Source organism: Sturnus vulgaris, chromosome Z, assembly GCF_052056855.1.
Source record: "Sturnus vulgaris isolate bStuVul1 chromosome Z, bStuVul1.hap1, whole genome shotgun sequence".
Classification (NCBI taxonomy): Eukaryota; Metazoa; Chordata; class Aves; order Passeriformes; family Sturnidae; genus Sturnus; species Sturnus vulgaris.
In genome coordinates this window covers 24,138,004-24,157,933 of record NC_142283.1, presented here as the reverse complement: position 1 = coordinate 24,157,933, position 19,930 = coordinate 24,138,004, and positions in this window count along the sequence as shown.

The window sequence follows — 19,930 nt, the reverse complement described above, 5'->3', positions numbered from 1 at the left end:
AAATCCTATTTTATTTTAAGCCCTATTGTCTGTCATTAATTCTGCTTCAATCTTTTAAACATTCCATCTTATGGCCACAAATCAATGCAAGATTGACCTAAAATTACTCAGATCGTTTCACTTACCTTTCTAAAAATACTGTCATGACTTTCATACTCTCCCTTGTCCCTTGGAACACACCCAATTATAACTTTACAAGAAATTGTAGACACAGCTCAGTCTACTACAAATACAAGCATTTTCTTGTCATCTTGGTACCCTTGTTGAACAGAAGAGACTCAGAACTCAGACCTCCAAGCTGTGTTGTCTGATGCAGATGGAGGTGGTATCTCATTAATCCCTACTATTCTCATACACCTCACTTGGGCATTCTCTCCTCAAAACCTTGATGCATATTTGGGAACAGTCAGTCCTGTGCTAAGGAATTTGCAACCTGTACTTCTGCAAAATTCCTCAGACTAGTCACTTGTCCCTGTGAAGAAGAGTGTGAACACCAGGAAAGCAGTATGAATTAATATTCCCAGCTGGAGGAAGAGGATTTGTCCCTGAGGATGTGCTGTGGATTAGGAGAAATGTAATACTGCTGAGTAAAACAAGCAAGTCACTCTCAAATATAATTGGCCATGACTCTGGATTATATACTGCTTGCATCATATTACTCTTCTAAACCAACACTTGAATCTTAACATCTTTTGGCATTATCAGGCTGTTTGTTCTTGAATTCATCCCTCTCCACACACCTTCCTTCTGGCTGAAGTAGTCCTAAATTTCTGACTTCTTCTAAGATTATTTTCCTTTCAGGACCCTGGGCTTTGTCTTCACTTGATTTTGAACACCATCTCATTGCTTTCTCAAGAGCCTTTCTTATTACAAATACCTCAACAACTGCAGCCATCAAAACCATCCTTTTTCCAGATTTAACAGTGCTGACAGCATTAATAGGAAAAAAATCAGTGTATCAGGAAGAGTATTGGGAAGGGGAAAACAAACTGGGGTAGCAACTAGTCTCTATAAAATAGTTAGCACTTATGATAAAATGCATGTCAGAAGGCTTCAAAATCTCAACCATTAAAAGAAAGTGAGATACATAGGTATATACTCAGGTATGCCTAGCTACTATGTTTCCCTGTGTAGTGATTCCTCATGCTAGACTTAACTTTCAGGACAGCCCAGAAAACTGAGCATGCTACTAACATGTTCAGAGGGCATTTCACAAGTCAGAGTCACTTTGTTACATAATAGGAAAGCAAAACTACACACAGTCATGCAGCAAAGACATGCTAAGATATTAATTAAGCCTAGCACCAAGGTCCCAATGCCATGGTGTGGTATGTCTCATTTCACCCAGTAAGGCCAGAGGGAGAACAGTGAGGAGCATCTCAGGCACAGTAAAGTTATAGGTGAAACTCTTTTCTGAGACCTTTAAGGCCCAAACTTCATGTTTATTTTGTCAGTATCTGGTAACTGCAAATAAAATGTATTTTTCATTGTAAATCATTGCTTGCTGTCTGCTTTGCAGACAGCAGCTGGTTCAATGGTTTTATGATGATTAGTTTTCAATCTCTACTTAAAGATATGGACAGTATTGACTACCATGCACTAAACATCTATTTCAACATAATGGTATATGCACCCTTTCAGACAGGGGAGGTTCTCTCTTCAAGTGATCTGAATGGCTGAACATTGCTTTTTAATTTCTTTTTAGTTTATCTAATAGGCCACTATGATGTTCATCTACTTTGTAGGACAGTGGCCAAGTGTACAGCATGACTGCATGTTGAAAAAGATGTATTTCCGCCTTCCCTCCATCTTTAAGAATAATCCTAATAATACAGAGAGATCTGAAAGGTAAAACACTAGGGACTGGCTCTGTCTGCTAACTTAATGGCTGTGATCCCAACTGCAGGAGGCCTTCTTCCTTAGTTAATAATCATTCCTGTGCTCTCAGACACCAAGGGAATGTATGGACTGCCAGGATAATGAATTTCGCATAGTTGTACTGTGCCAGGAAGCAAGCTAAGGAGCAAAAGTATTGAAGTTGGTCAGGTTGGCTGTTCAGACAGACATGCTTGTCTTGGCCAATTGAATTTTGACAAGGTTGTTTGAGGGAAATGACATTTGCTGATAATGGATTGACTTAGTCTCTAAATTAGGAAATAGGAGACATGAGCATGGAATTTCACATTAGGCAGAACGAGAAGTAAGAGAAGAACTTCATTTTTTTCTGCATTTAAAAAGAGCCCCAGAGTACTGACAAATCTATAGAGAGCACCAGCACCCAAACTGAAGATCTGCCATGCAGAGGTGCACAGCCATCAACAAAACAGGGACAAGTTCACCGTTGTTATAAATGGGCACAGTCCTTTGTATCTCATAGATTTACTTTTAACCATCAAAGTAAACAATACTTCTCAGTGTCACAGCACAAATACCTATTGCTTACAAAGTTGGTATTGTCCCAGGGACCCTTTCTGTGTTCAAGTCATTTTTCAGAGAGTAATCAAAGTAAACTAATCAGATGTCTTCACTCAAATGGAAGGGGTGACTCAGCTCTGTGCACTGGAGGACTCTGCCTGTTCTAATGGGAGTGTTGAGCCAAATCCTTTGATCTCACCCTTTGACTAACCCCTTCTGGACAGGCTTGCTGCTGGACTGGGAATGCCCTGAGCTCCCTGGAACTCATGGAGTACATGAAGAGCAACAGGGAGCTCTCCCCTTCCTCACTACAGTACTCTGTAGTTCTATGGGAGAATTTCCCCCACAGTTAGCAGAAAAAACTCAGGTGAGTTGGACAGTCCATCACCAGCTGAATTTGGCCATTATGACTGCAGGTACTGAATTTTAGGCCTATTCTGAACACTACAGAAAACTCTGTAGATCAGTCTTAAAACATCCTGACTTAGTGGAGCCGCACAATGAGTGAGCACTGCATTGTAGCATGGACAGCTACTAGCAACTAGGAAGAGAGGGTTTGGATCACTTCCACTGCCAGGAGAAACCTACTGTGGAATGATACCACAGGACCCTCCAAGGTAGGGAAATAAGGGAACAAGCCTCATCATGAAAGCAGAACATTTTTTTCCATTATTCCTCATGAAGAAGGCATTAGTTAAGGCCATGACTGACAGAGAACCTTATATAGTTATTATCCAAGATGGAAGTATAGCAAGACGAAGAAGCACTTCAGCCTCCAGAACAGTTTTTTACTACGAAAAATCATGCCAGGACACTAAATACTTAAAAGACAGCTTAGCAAAGCAAGTGTCCCCATCCCATGCATCTTGCTTTATCCATAAACTTATTTAAAAGGCCTTATTAAAAGGCACCAACCTTGGTAAGTTCATCAGCAAAATACTAACTGGCTAAGATACAGTGATTGTAAAGCACTGAAGTAATCTATTTCTGCGTACAATTAGGCAACTGCCTGGCACACAGGTACTTGATCATGGGATTACAAATTAGTATTTGTGAAACCTGAAATATTGCCTCTTGTATTTGAACTGTGAATATACCCATTAATAAACAAATTGAAATCAGTTGTGTGTTTGTCCTTCAAAAAAAGCAACAGCTTCATGCAATCATTTTTTGTGGAAACAACACTGAAGGATGTTAAGACATGTCACTGCAATTCAAGCAAAGACCAAAGTCATACAATGCAAGAACCTTTTTTTAAAAAATCCATTTTTATTCCTCTTACCAGCTACTTTCATAAAGCAGTGACAATATCAACTCCCAGAGCAAAGAAATTATGTAAATGTTTTTTAAGTTTCTTTTGCCTATCAGTCTGGAATTAGAATTTTCCAAAGATAAGTGAATTATAGCAAATAGCCCTAATTGCTAAAGGAGGTGATTTATTTAAAAAGAAAAAAAATATGAAGATATCTTTATAAACATCCAAGAAAAAACACATCTCACAGAATTAGATGTATTAAGTGATAAGCTCTTCTCCTCACACAAAAACACATATGAAACATCTGCCTTTATGTACCTCTGCAATGTATAAGCAAATTTGGAACCTGACCAGCATTTAGTTGTTTCCAGCTGTTTTCTGGCTGCAAGATCCCATTTTTGTGATGCATGCATGTGAAAATATGTGGATCTTAGAACTGCCCTGAAAAACAAACCTCACATTTCTATGAAAAGTCACAGACTGGGAAGCTAGAGGTCAAGCTTACTGGATTTTTCTGTTGTGTATCCCTCCATCACATATACACACACTAAATGAACCTTCCCCTCTATGGAAAGGGAAATATCTCTGCTGCAGGACATCGACTGTCACTGCCAGGTTCCCTGGAGCCCTTTTACATGACTGTCATTGCCTTGTGCTCAGGCAGTGCTTCCTGACAAGGTGGCCTCCTGCAGCCACTCTTGGCCAGCCAGGACTCATACAGCCACTCCACTACTCGCAGGAATCAACTGCCCCAGCTTAACAGTATTTGCATGGATAGGCAGGATTCCTTACAGAGCCTGCAGAGGCTTGTTTGTCTCTTCCACCCAATCAGGATTATTTTAGCTCTACTTCCCAACACAAAATAACTTCTTAGCCATCCGTGGAGGAAATCCTCTGCTGCACCCTGATTCAGAAGCAAGCATAAACTGTAACCAAGCCGTCCACTATCTGATGGGCTGGCATCAGCAGATCAAAAGAGTAAGCATTGCTAAAAATCACTGCCAGGGGAAACTTTCAAAGCACCTATCAAAGCAGCTTTGGGAATAAAATCATTCCCAGTCTGTTAAGTAATATATAAATATCTATTTTTAATAAAATAAGGCTTCCAGACTTTAGAGAGGACTCTCCTCTAGAAGTCAGTGCTGATCACTAGTGTTCAGGCTCCCAGTAGGCTTCCTAGGGTGACTATAAGAAAATTGTTTATCTGGTTAAATTACAGCATAATAATGGAGAGAATTCCACAAACCTGGCAGCATTGTTTATCATCAAAGACAACCAGAAGAGATCTGAATAAAAATAAATAATTTAAGAAAAAAAATTAGAAAGAAGAAATCATTCTATGCCTCTTCTGGTTAAAGAGTATCTAGATCATTATTGCACATCACATTTTCATAATGTGGTTTAATTGCCAAAGATATTCACCCTTTCCCACTACATGTTGCTCATGCTCACCCATGTAGTATCAATCTCTGTCCTTTTAAAAATGTCTGCTGGGAGTGTGAAAAATGCAGTCAGGCAGCTGGTAGCAATGTGATCAGAAGTATCTTAAATCAGCTTTGCTGCTTAAAACTGTAATACAGAATTACATCACTGCTCTTTACAGAAAATGTGACTTAGCAGCCTTGGCCTGAAACACATCACTTCTTCACTTAGTCATGACACAGCACTGATGGCATAGTCCTTAAACAAGGCACAGATGATTCAGAGAAACCAGTGTGCATGTCCGAGAGGAGAAAATTATTACAATGTTTGGGCTAAATGTAGGATAAACTCATGATGCTATTAAATGAGGCTGAGGTAATAAGCCATGAAAGGAACCATAAAGGCACAAACAGCAGATAAAACACATGAACAAATAGAGAGTTGGCATGCTGGATGACTTGGAAATGTGAAATACTCAGGGACACTGCAGAGCTGAACGTGTCAAAACAATCTATTCTTCTCCTATGGCCATCTTCAAGCACATAGTTTATAAAAACTGCAGATATCAAGCCCTAGATGTTGTGAAACTGGCTTAGTAATGCCAGGTGAACAAACAGTCTTCTGGTTGACACCTTCAAAAACAATAGTATAACTTCCATATGTTTAATTAGCTAGAAAGTTTCTGGACTCCCCTAGAGAAGCAGTGTCCTTCTCAAATTAGTTCTCTTTCCTCTTTGAGGAAAAAAAAAATCTGCTGAAACTTACAGGCAAGAAGCTATTAAGAGTGTGAGAAAACAGACATATGTCATTCAGACTCTACATGGCATGCTTGCAAATATGAGATGTGAAGCACTTGCCTGCTCCCCCTGGCTCTGTGTTCAGTTTTGGGCCTGTCTTTCCATAAAAATAGGAGCTGCTTGAGAGGGACTAGAAGCATGGAGAGGGTGGAGGAATCAATGAGCAAGCTAGAATGCATGACTTTTAGAGCCAGATTAAAGAATTAGGCAGAGAGTGTTGTACTTAAAAAGAAAGGACAAAAAAAGAAATTATGTAATAAGGATCTTTAAAAACTTAGGAAACTTCTGCTTAGGAAAGAGGGTGATTTGTTGAACTCCATCATACATAAAATTAAATCAGCCAAGTTATGCTGCTGTAGGAGAGGGGGACATCACCAGTTCTGTCTCAGGAAACTCTCATGGGAGGAATGGTTAAGGACACATTAGGTGACAGCACATAATTATCATTGATCAACTCACACCATGACTGAGATGCTTCTGCATCAATTATTCTGGTATTTGGCTCTTTATTACAAAGGAATTATTTACTGAACTGATCATGGAAAAAAATTCATCTTCTATGTGTTGCATAAAAGAAAATATAAAAAAAATCAAAGATAATCTTGCTGATATACTTGTCAGTACAGAGCCTTTCCAAAGCTGAATACTTGCATGGCTTAGTAGGAGATCCAGATATTCAGATACCCAAGAAACTGCTTTAGATGGCTACAGCCCCATCCAGACAACTGTCTTGGTTTGAAAGACAGGTGTCTCCTAAGGAAGGCAGGAGCCTCCCTCAGAACAGAAAGGCTTCCTTCTCTCTGAATTAGTATAACTTTGAAATTAAGGGGTTCTCAGGTGAAGACATGATGATAGGAATAACAGTTCTTTACTAGTGTGTATAACAAGGCAAACAAACAAGAACTGCAGCACTGACAACCAGAGCAGGAACCCAGGGACCCTTTCCGGCCACGGTGCAGTTCCGGGCACGGCCAGCAGGGGGCGCTGCGGGCTCCCGGCGGGCAGGGCGGGGGCGGTGATTCCTCCAGGCCTGCAGGGGGCGCCCTGGTAATGGCGGCTGGGCCCAGACGGGAAGGGATGGAGGAGAGGCCTTGGTTCATAAACCCCTCTGGGGCAGCCGATCCTGATGCCCAGATGGGAAGGGATGGAGGAGAGAGAGCCGATGCCGGTACCCTGCAAGACTCTCGGAGCAGCAAGCTGGGCCAGCAGGAGGTCTCGGCAGGCAGGGAGTGCGGGGGTACAAGTGCAGTGAAAGCTCGGAGAGGTGCTGAAGAAGTGAAAGGAGCAGAGCAGCGGTGGCCCAGCTCCAGCAGGGCAGAGAGAGACGGGCTCAGGAACCTGGGAACACGAGCAGATGGGGATAGGTCTCTCTTTCAGTGGGGTAGGTGCCAGATCAGTGGCTGCTCTCACAAGCAGAGGCTCACCCCACGGCAGAAACAGGAGCTCTGGGCTGGGCTCCGGCAGCAGCAGCGAATTCTCTTCCCCAAGCAGCAGCTCCGACCGACCTCCTCCAAAGCCCAGAGAGAGAGAGCTAGCGGCTGTCCCAGACCCGTCCTTTACCTGCCCAATTCCCATGGTGTCTCTGCCCCTTGGAGAGAAAGTCCCAGGTAAGAGAAGTGTAACCAGATGCCCTCCTCACCTGATCTTGGCCACTTCTTTTGTTTTCCTTAAGTACTCAGTCATTAGTGTTTTCTTGCAACTTATGGGGCAAAAATGGAACAAAAATAAAAAGGAACGAAAGGAAAGAAACCTAACCCTCAACAACAACGAATTTTTTTTAATGTCCTCTAGCCTGAGAAGTCTGTTGTGTAAATGGGCGTTGTGTCCTCTTTCCACCTATGGATTCATTATCAGATTAAGAAATGGTAGTGTGATCTTCTCCAAGTCCTTTGGTTTTACAATTATTTATAGTCTCGGATGCACAGTACCTGCAAATTGAGTGGTCAGTATTAGAACAAGCTGTATGTCCTTCTGGGAATGTAGTGAACATATGCCAAGAACAGCCTCCAGCTGAGATAACCAGAGCTCAGCCAGAGGAAGGCTCTGCTTCACCTCACCTGGGGCGACTTGCTGCCCACAGACCATATTGTCCCCCTGCACAGGGCCGGGGGAACAAAGGCACTGCGTAGGCGTTGCCTAGGCACTGTGAACAGGACACTGCCTCTCAACTACAGGCGTGGGAAGGATGCAGAAGGAATGCAGTTGGCATCTGTTCAAATTTAATCCTGAGTGAATAAAAAACCCAAAACGGTGTTTCAAAAGCATGCTTGGAACTCAGCACTCTTTAAGGAAGGGAAAAGGTGTGTCATTTTTTGGTTGGCTCATGTACTCAACACAAGCAACCCCAATCACCTGCTGATCCAGCAGTCAAGAAAACAAACCTAGTGCCCAGTGCAGCACTTCATTTTAGTTGTTCCTGCGATGGTGGCACGAAGCTCAGTGCTTCTGGCATTGCTAAAGAGATCAGAACTCTAAGCCTGAAGCATGTTTGGTAGATGCATTAACCAAGTGCAGATAGAAACATCTTTTTGTGTACATAGGCCTGATCCTCAGCACTGCCAAGTGACACATATGCTTTTTCCTCAGTTTTATTTCACTACATCTGTCTTATGTTTTTGCCTTTTGGCTAGCTTTTGAAATCTTTCTTATTTATATCATCTAGTAGGGCACAGCAGATTTTTACTCCTATAAAATACATGCCTGATATATACAGGCTGACTAGTACCTAATGTATACCTAGTGCATGCATCCTACAATTTGTTCTTGCACTTTGTTGTCTTAGCAACAGTGCAACAAAAGCAGACACGGTGCAGGGGTGGTAATCCTGCATCTCCTGTCACGCCTAGAAGGCCCACAGATGGCCAGACCACCATAGTGCCCAGCTCTGCCAGCGACACAGACCACAGATTCACCTGTCCCACTTCTGCATGGGGAACCTGGGTAAGCAAAGACTCGGCAGCTCTTTAGCAGTCCAGCAGCGACCTGGCCTTTGTTGTCCTCTGTTCTGTGCAGGAACCTGCTGGCAAAGCATTCCTCTTCTTCCTCAGTTCTTGGAGAGGCCGCAGGACTCCCAGGTGCTTCCTATGGGGCTGGGGGTCTCCCCGGGCATCCGGCCATATAACCAGTGAGAACACAGGTGAGAGCGGGCAAGGCGGTGCCTCTGCTGCCGCTTGCTAGCCCTGCAGCTGCTCTGCGAGCCCAGCCGCTGGGGTGTCCCGGCTGTATCCCAGGGAGGCGGAGGGTCCTGTTTCCCCGGGGCAGGACAGCCCTCGGCAGCGGCAGCCCCGCTCGGGGCAGTGCTGCCCTCTGCCGGCGGCGCCGCGCCACTGCGCGCCGGGCCGGCTGCTTTGGGCTCGGTTTGTTTGGTTGGTTTGGCTCGCTTGTTTGTGCTTTGAACGGTGTTTGTTGTTTGGGGGTTTCATTGTTTTGTTTTGTTCTGTTTTCGATTGATTTGTTTCGTTTTGTTTCGGGTTGTGGTTTGGTTGGTGGGAGTTTTTTGGGCACGGGAGTATCAATAGATACCCCTTGCTGCTAGACAGGAATTTCTGCTACGCTTACAGACCTGCTACTGGGAGTTTCTGGTCCCTTGAATCAAGATTTGGAACAGCTGGCTCTGGTTATGGTAGGATTTCATTTCAGGTACTCCTCAGCAAGACCTGTTTGGGGAGCCACAAGTTTTGTTCACATGACTCCTTCCAAGGTCACTGGAAGGGGCACATTCCTAAAACTCCACATGTCTCATCCAAATGGATGGCCAAACACGCTGAAGTTGAAGCAGACATCTTCTGCTCTAAAGCAACAGAATTTTTAACTGATTCATACTGTGGGTGTTTGAGACCAGACATTCTTTGGCACAGATTATTCAGATAGTCAGTTTCTGACCTTCTAAGTGCTGTTTTCTTTTTTTCCTCACTGACATTTAGAAATATTTTGCCTTTATAGCAGCAAATTTGTATTTGTCTGCATTGAAATACACCCTAACAGAGAGCTTCCTCTATTCCTGCAGCACAAATTAATACATCTATATCTCTACCACCTGCAGCAATCCCATAACTCCCTTTGAGCAGTGCAGTATATTAATTTCAGCTGTAGATTTTACATTTAAGCAAGTATGCTTTTTCCAACTTCCCCTTTCTTATCCCAGCCTCCTTGCCTTTCATGGTAGTCCAAGCAGAAATACATTTTCCTTGGTCTTTGTGGATTTTTCTTTGTGGCACTATGGTCTGTCATCTGGTCAAGCAGAAAGGAGATGTATCTAAACCTCAGCTGCTTGTCTGCACAAATCCACAGCCTTTCTCTGGGTTCTCCCCTTGAGAAGGGGTCACTGGCCCTGGCCTACCAGTGCCCCTCAGCTGCTGGCCAGCCATGCCATGGCCAGGACACAGGCAGGGCCCCAGTGGTACGGTTGCAGAAGAGTTTCCACATACTCTTGCCTAATCTTTCTCTCATAATTCATCCCAGGCATCTTTCCCATAGACACTCTGGGAAGGCACCCAGTACAGTCCCTCTTGTTCAGCATGGACGACTCTGCCCCCTACTAACTTCAGCCTGGTAGTGAAAATGGTAGTGACAAACCAACCAGAGGAAGGTCTGCAATTTTTGTGTGCAACCTGCAGTGGGCAACAACACTGCCAGTAGCTCAGAAAGTGGACTCTGGCCCTCTTTTAGCAGACTTCACTGCTTGCTTTCCTCAGGATATCAATTGTCATACCTGGAAGACTGCAGTTAGCACAGTGCCAGGCTTTTGGGCTGAAAAAATACTTATTTAAAACAGAACCAGAGTGTTTCAGTAGAAGCAGAGATGATCATGCTAACTGCCATGATTTCCGAGGTAAACTCCAGCCGCCTGTCACCACTGTGTGTAAAAATGATCATACTATGAAAAGTAAAACATGCAGGTGAGGAAAAAGGGAAGCAGCCAAGAATTTTTTTTTAAACATAAAGAAGCCCAAGACTATTTCTTTGCAGGAATCTAGGTTTTCTTTTTAATATGATATGCTTTTATGTCTGTTGTTAAGATCTTCACCATTCTGTGACATCCATGTTGGCATACACTTGCATCTCTCCAGCAGAAAACTAATTAGGAATTTAATGAAATGCGTTGTTCATGTCTTCTTTTGGAGTCTATTCAGGAATTTATGAAGCTATGGAAGTTCAGTGGTAAGGTCTTGAAACTAATACAATCATGACAGGTTTAAATTATTTTCTCAAAGCTGTTTTTGTTCCATTTGCTTGGCTTTGTTTTTGACAGCCTTGTTGTATGGAACATGGTTTTTTTGCAAAAGGAAATGATCAGTCAGTATTTTGTAAATGGAATACTTTCTTAAGTACAGTATAGCTGTGTTTCAAAATGAGAAAGATTATTTGGTGTTTCCCTGTCGAGGCTCAACATATGTTTTTTTCTTTCTTCTGTTGAATCCAGCAATATTTTTTAATAATTAAATGTGAAAAATTTAACACAAAACTTAAATAATCGAAAGATTGTTGATGTTAACTGTGTCAAATGAACTACCCAAGGATCAGATGAGATCTTGTTAATGAAGGTGTAAAACAGAGTTGTCCTTCCTCTTCAACAGTTTGGTAACTTGCAATGTTGTAGTCTTAGCACTTTGTTAAGATAGAAAGCCCTAGCTATTAAATGAAGCAAACTAACGTTAATGATCTGTTAAGTATTTCTACCACTACTTGTGTTAACATATACAATATTTTGCAAGCATTTAGACTAAATTTTTTATGAGAAGGGTGAGAAGAGAAGAGAGATAAAAATATTCTGCTTAGTTACAGAAAAGGGAAGTAAAATGGGCAGGTTCTTGTACAACAAAGTTACATTACCTAATCTTTCTGCAATATTAATAATCATACCCTGTATTCATTTTTCAGTATCTTGGCTTTCTTCTGATCTATTACTTGCTTCAGCAAGCCGTGGAAGAAAGCCCATTTTGTAGCTCCAACCAGTTTGGGACTGAACATCTTGTCACACATGAAGTAAATGTGTGAATGAAACCTAAACTTACTTTGGAAACTGGGTAAATTCAGGCCGGAAAGACAGATATGCTGGGTTAAAGAACATGGTTAAAATTCTGTCTGCACTGAAAAGGAGAAATAATTATGTCTGCATCAGATATCTACTTCCTTAGTTTCAGTTCAGGAAGATATAATTCATAGATCATTCAGAGTTTTGTTCTTTTTAAAATTAAATATAATTTTGTTTTGAAATTAGAAAAAAATTGTAGGTTTGTCCATTTGTTTTTTTCTCAGTAGAACCTGCTTTTCTTTTCGTTATCTTAGACAAATGAGGGAATCACAGTGATAAAAATGTTCTGTATCACTTATAAAAGAAATAATCCAGTGTAAAAAATCCACTTTTTGCTAATTCCACAGCAGGAACAAATGGCAACTAAGAAATCATTTCTTAGTGACTAAGAAATCTTTTTTGTGTTGATAAAGAACGTTTTTCTCAAATTCCCTAGTGATGACTTAAGAACTTGGAGCAGATTTCTCAGTGTAGAAGCTGGCAAAGCCAAACCTAAAATTTTTTCTGAAAAAACATTGGAAATGGGAACAATATTGATGTGAGCAGAGAAACACACTACAATCATCCACCAGTCACACTGGGGAGGGGCAAGTTTTTAACTTAATTTTCAACAAGTTGGTCTCTTCAAACCTACTTGTTGAAGTCCATTTCAACAGGCTGTGCATTGCTTAGCATAACAGTTGTGGAAAATAAGAATATGATTTCTTTTTTCCTTTGCTTCTCAAAGCCTTTTGATAGTCACTCTCTAGCATACATTTGCATTGTATGTGCCATATCAAAGGGAGCAGAAAGGCAGTCACTGGAGCAATGGCTTTGCCATTGGGTTTGCATTTCAAAGGAAAAGAACAATTTCCTAGATTTACTTCAAAGCAGCCAGCCCTTGTGCCTTTGTGATTCTTGTGTCTGTTGAGGACAGCTCAGTGCTACCAGCAGCACTGGGAAAGCCTCCTTTGGTCCCAAGTGAAAGAGCACTTCACACAGCTCTACATTTTTGGCCTCTCCCTCAGAAGTAAATGGATACTTGTGAGATTGCAGATTGTATAATGCAAAGAACGCATTGACTGTACATGAAGCAGAACAAAGAAGGCTCAGCCTGTCTACCAGGAATTACTACTGATTGCTGCTGTGAAACCAGATAGCCCATCTCTCCTAACTATTTTTGTTTCTACTTATGCATCAATATATTTTGACTATGCATTCTTAAAAATATTTCAACATTTCTTTCTTGCTGCTGTATTATATGTTCCAGGCTCACTAATACACAATTTTATTAGGCTTTATTAGGATGAACCTGGAGCTAGCCCAGGCAGGCATGTCCTGGAGTAGAGGATCACACCAGGGCACCTTGGGGTCTTTTCATAAACTGGCAAAACCTCAGTGGTAGTACTGACAGAGGAGTCCCAGACCCCTGGGCAGGGAAAGCTGAAATTCTGAGGGACAGTGGCCATCCCCCCACATGGACAACAGCGGAGCACAAGCTACCAGGATAAGAGGTCAGGGCATCTGCTCCCTCTGCTCCAAAACCAGCAAAAAACATGGCAGAGCCCCATGGAAAGGCTCAACAAGACAGTGCACCCTGTTGAACTCACTCTTCTCACAGCAAGTCACGAAAGGGTACTGGGAGATAAACTCATACTCAGTTACTCTTGAATGCATTGACACTTCGCATGCATTGACACATACGAGTCTGTATGCTGTGTGTTATTGCCCCCTGATTTGGAGCAGGAAGGCACCTTTGTGGGTGCTGTGCCTGCCAGGTGCACAAGTGCCTGGCGAGTGCATGGGGCACTGGAGGGGCTTAGAGCTGGTCAGCACCCTGCCTCCATGCGGCCTCATAAAATGCAAACCACATAAAGAAAATAAAAATAAAAACAAACAAACAAACAAAAAAACTGTTTGCAGGGGATTTTAGGTATTTGAACAACAAATAGAATTTACATAGAAAAGTCCTACTTTTCTCTCTAGTGTCTTGAAAATGCATTTCCCATCATTTTTTTTATGCCTGGAAAAAACAAAGTGCTGTGAAATAAAATTAAAATAGTATCAACCTGGTACTATACGTGATTTTTTTTTTCTCATAATAAATCCCAGCCTTTTCTTTCTTCATCCTTATTTTTCTTTCTCAATGGCTCTCTAAAATGATCTCTATTGTCATTTTTAAAAAGATAAATCAACACTTTGGGCTACATTTACTTTGTGTAAGGGTTTGCCTGTTTCCCTGTGAGACAGGAAGAAGTCAAAACCAGCATGAATGAATTCACACCTGCATAAATATCCTGGAGTATCAGGAGGCACCTGATTTATAACGTCTTTTAAATAGAAAAAGTGACAAATTCAGCTCAAGTCTGGAATGCCTGTGGAAAACCTGCTTCCTCTGCTAGTTAGCTCCCAGGCAGTCCACAAAGAAAGCTTCTTCCAGACTCTGAATGGGCATCCTGTGGACATGGCCACAGAAAATTTCTGCCAGGTTACAGGAATACAGGAATTGCACTTGAAAAGTGCTTCCTAACATCATTCCCAACTCTAGAGTCTTATTGTAACTCCCAAGAAACAGCAGGGAGGGAGCTGAAAGTGTCTGTGTTGTCTACAGGTTTGGTGAGGGAAAAAGTGAGGAAAAGTAATCCTGTCAGCTCCACTGGCATACAATGCCACATCCTCACATCTTCTTCTGGCTTAGTGTTCACAGGTAGAGGGGATGCACCACTAGCACTGGCCCAGGTCCTTCTGTCTCAAGTAAACTCTGCCTTCACCCTGTTCACTTCCAGGTGAGGAAAGGAAGGGACCGTCCTCTGTCGTCTTGATAATTTAAATACCTGGCTGCAGTGAGGACGCTTAGCCCAATATGCACAATTCTGAGTAAGATGGGCCTAAGAACAATTATCAGGATTATTTTAATAAGTCCTAGTGTCTTCTGGCTTACCTAAAAATGTCGTGAGTAGTCAAATAACTTTCCAGAAAAAAAGATACATGCACTTAAACACAAATATAAGTACATTTACCCAGGATATCTATATATAAGTAGGTTCTGTGAGAAATGAAATTAGTTTTTCCTAGCTGAGTATTTAGTTCAAATCCCTGCAATTCTGTTATGAAATGACTTCTCAAATGAATTCTCATTTTTTAATCTTCTCGTATTGCTTACCTTGGTTTTGAAGTATTTATGAGGTTATTTCTCAAGCTTTTGTCTTCCACCAGTTTAGTTATGGTGTTTTTGTGGCATGCTACATAGCAAAGCATGATGACTTCTACCCTTGAAAGTTATACCACAGTTCTCTTTTTAAGGAAGGATGGATAGATATGGAGACAACGTTTTTGTTGGAGATGGGCATCTTTTAAATCAACTAACACAGACAGTCTGAACATATCACGAGGTTGCAGTGGGTTACCAGCCCCAGAAACAGTTCTGGACAATATGCCAGACTGTTTTGTGAGTTTTCCGTGTTTACAGCACCAGTGGGAGCCTCCTCTGCCTGCCTAGTTTTCTTCCCTGATGAACCACCCATGCAGAATGGTCACTTATAAAGTCCGAAGAAGAAAATAGTTATTTTTCCAGTCTTCTGAAATTACTTGTCCTTTTTTTCCTCTTCTTTTTTTACCAAGTTGCAAGTTTTCTGTTCTGCCTAGGTCACTTTCTCTCCATTTTGATCTGCGAGTTTAAATATAGCTCTGTATATATTTTTCTTTCTTTTCTTCATTAGTCAGAGTGAACATAGGAGCAGAGAGTACTGCTGCTTTAGTTGCTTTCAGGTCTGAGAAAAGAGCAGGCAATCAGCCATGATAGAACAAAAGAGAGGAGTAATTTAATAAACAGATAGGAATAAAATAATTTTGGAGAGAAGTATTTTTATACTGTTTAAGCCCCCTACTTCTCCCATCCAAATATCTTATGGGAAACAGGAGAAATAAAAGGGTTAAGAACAAGGACTGAGCCTGTCAAACCAGGCAGGCTTGCTAAAACAAATGGATCCTTTCAGGCTAAGTTGGATCTTCTCAGTGCAATGTTTATAGTTAGGCAATAAATACACAAAAAGCCTTACTATTTTGCCAAGGAGCTGGAAATATACTTCAGGCCAAATCAAAGCCACTTCTTTCTAATTTGAGACTCCAGTGCAAACTAAAATTCTCTCTTACACAGATGCACCATTTGTTATTCTGAACCTCAAAATAGGCTTTCAGACACTTGGTTCTGAGCAGGAACTGAGCCAAAGACCACGGACCATCTCAGGTTTCCCTTGATGGCAAACACCCTGGGAAGCAACAGACAGCTCTGCATTCATATCTAGTGGGATACTCAAAATATTCTTTACAGCCCTTTTCAAGTGCTTCCTCAGACACCCTTCTGTCTGTTTTACTACATTTAAGTCAGAAAAAAAACCTGTCATTTATACTTCTGACCAACATACTAGAGAATGGCAGCCAAAGCAAACCTTACTCATAGTGGGCAACTCTCTACTAAGGGGCACTGCAGGCCCCATCTGCCAGCCTGATGGAGAGGCAGATCTGTGCTACCTACTGGGGGCTAAGATCCAAGAGAGCAGCCCAGATTGCCAAGAGCATGGACTAGTAGCCGCTACTACTATTTAATGTGGGTGAAAATGATGCCAAATATGAGCAGGATCAAGGAATACTGTAAAGTCCTGGTAAGGCAGTTGGAAAATATCAGTGCCCAAGTCCTCTTCCTGTCTGTGCTACCAGTTGGAGAAACAGAGACATAAGAGAAAGAAATAGAAAGACAGAGAGAAAGAAATAGAGAAGCAGACCCATAGTGCAGATAAAGACCTGACTTCGTGACTGGTGTCATTGAGGAGTTTTTGGCTTTTATGACAATGGGTTGCACTTTAATGATGGGAGAAACAGGAACCATCTGTCTAAAAGGAGCAAGAGAATCCTTGGCAGCAGGCTGGCCAGTTTGGTGAGATAGGCTTTAAATGGAAGGACTGAGGGCTGGAGATGCCTTGTGTCTGAAGTGGCAATGCTCCTGACACTGCTGAGCCAGTACAGTGAGTCCCTTGGCTGCTTCTCAAGATGAGAACCAGAGGGCAAACCACATCAAGGGTGTGTATGGCTTTGGTAAATCCTCTTATGCCCCTTCTAGGGAACCTGGATCCTGGATCACCTGTCTGAAATGCCTGTACACAAATGCATGCAGCACAGAGGAAAAAAAAAAAAGAATGACAAACCTAAACAGGGCCTTGATCTCATTGTTCACATTACTGGAATGTTGTCATGGATGCCTGTGTACTTTATAGAAAGGACAGGTCAGTGCAGCGAGGTGGTGGCATTGGCCCATAAGTGGGAGATCACTGGGAATGTATTGAGATCTACCCAGGCACAGATGAACAAGTTGAGAATTTATGGGTAAGAATTCAGGGACAGGCTAATGAAGGTGATACTGTTTTGGGTGTTTGCTGCAGGCCACCTGCTTAGGAGAAGGAAGTTGATGATCTGGATGCAGCCTCAAAATCATAGACCCTGGTTATCCTGGGGGACTTCAACCACCCTGATACTGTTGGAGGGAAAACATGGCTCAGCACACCCAGTCCAGGAAGTTGACCATTGACAGTAACTTTTTGACAGAAGTGGAAGAGAACCCAAGAAGGAAAAGTGTGTTCCTGAATCTTGTACTAGCAAACCAGGAGGGACTGGTCAAAGATAAGATGGCTGGGAGCAGTCTTGGCTGTAGTGACCATGAGATGGTGGAACTCAGGATCCTTCATGGAGGAAGCAAAGCACTAAGGACTAGAACTCTGAACTTCTTGAGAGCTAACTTCAGCCTCTTCAAAGAGGACCATGGGTTAGGGCTCTAGAAGATAAGAGCGTCCAAGAAAGCTGGACAATATTCAAGCATCACTTCCACCAAGCTCAAGACCAGAGTATCCCCATGATAAAGAATTCAAGCAAAGTGGGCAGGAGACCTGAATGGATGAGCAAGAAGCTTCTAGTTGATCTCAGACAGAAGAAAGCAATTTATGGGATATAGAAAAAGGGATAGGCCACATGGGAGAACTATAGGAACATCATCAGAGTATGCAGGGATGCAATAAGGAAAGCCAAAGTCCACTTGAAATTGAGTCTGTCAAGGGATATCAAGGACAACAAGAAGGGCTTCTGCAAGTACATCAGCAGCAAAAAGGAGCATCATGGAAAATGTGGGGCTGCTGCTGAACCAGATAGGTGTCCTAGTGATAGAAGACACAGGGAAGGAAGAACAACTGCATACCTTCTTTGCCTCTGTCTTTACTGCTGAGGCCAGCTCTCAGGAATCCCAGACCTCAGGGTTAAGAGAGGAATGCTGGAAAAAGGAAGATTTCTTCATGGTCAAAGAGGGTTGGAAACTGAGGGAGATGGCAGGGACATCACTGTTTAGACACTCTCCATCATCTTTGAAAAATCCTGGAGAACAGGAATGGTGCCTAATAAGTGGAGAAACGCCAATGTTATCCCCCTTCTTCAAAAAGGGGTACACAGGAAACTACCAGCCAGTCAGCTTCACCTCCCTCCCTGAAAAGGTGATGGAAGAGATCATTCTGGAAGTCATCACCAAGCATGTAAAAGAAAAGAAGGTGATCAAGAGTAGTCAACTTGGATACCAAGGGGAAATCATGGTTGACCAATCTGATGGCCTTCTGTGATGGCACAACAGGATGGGCTGGTGAGGGAAGCCGTGGATATTGTCTAGCTTGGTTTCAGGGCTTTTGACACTGTCTCCTATAACATCCTTGTCGGTCAGCTCAGGAAATGTGCATGAGGGGAATGAACAGTGAAGCAGATCAAGAATTGGCTGAATGTCAGAGTTCAGAAGGTCAGCAGAGTAGAATCCAGTTGGAGGCTTGTGGTCTGTAGCATTCCCCAGGGATCACTACTGGATCCAGCCTTGTTCAACTTACTTATCAAGGATCTGGACAAAGGTGTAAGAATGCACCCTCAACAAGTTTGCTGATGTGAAACTGGGGCTGATATGTCAGAAGGCTATGCTGCCATTCAGTAAGTCCTTGGTAGGCTGGAGAGTTGGGTGGAGAGAAACCTAGTGAAGTTCAGCAAGGGCAAGTGTAGGGTGCTGCAACAGGGGAGGAATAACCCTAAGTATCAGCACAAGTTGGGGGCTGACCTATTGGAGAGCAGCTCTGTGGAGAAGGATCTGGGAGTCTTCATGACCTGGGCTGCATCAGGAAGAGCACTGCTAGCAGGTCAAGAGGAGGTGGTCCTGCCCCTCTACCTGGCTCAAGTGAGGCCACATCTGGAGTGCTGTGTCCAGTTTCTCAGTACAAGAATGACAAGGAGCTAGTGAAGAGGGTTCAGCAGGGGCCACAAACATGATTAAGGGTGTGGAGCATCTCTCTCACAAGGAGAGACTGCAGGAGCTGGGCCTGTTTGTTCAAAGCAGGGAAGACTAAGAGGGGATGTCATGAATACAAATATCTCAAATGTGAGTGCCAAGGCTCTTTTCAGTGGTACCCAGTACAGGAAAAGGAATAATGGCCTTAAAATCAAACACAAGAAGTTCCACATTAACATGAGAAAGAACTCAAACTAAGAGTGGGAAAGCAGTGGAACAGGCTGCCCAATGAGGTTTTGGTGTCACTGGAGACATTCAAAATCCACCTGGAAGCATTCCCATTCTCCCTGACTCTAGGAGAATGTCCTGGTTCCATCCAGGGAAGAGTTAACTTTTGCAGCAGCCATGAGGGGCATGGCCAGTTTACTCTACACCAGCTCACACCCTGTGCAGTCGGGACAGAGGGGTGTGAGGTTTTTCACCAGGGTGTGCTGGGTGTGCCCTCAGGTGGCACTGGCTTCCATGTGCTGAGCAATCCCATCTCAGTTATTCAACTGTCTTGTACACTCTGTTATTAGTATTGCTGATGTTGCTGTTAATTTTCTTATGACATTGCTGTTTCTAGTAAATTCTCCTTATGTCAACCCATGATCTTTACGTCTTTGTGCCTCCAATTCTTCTCTCCATCCTGTCAGAGTGGGGAAGGAAGGGAGAAAGCAGCACGTGTATGG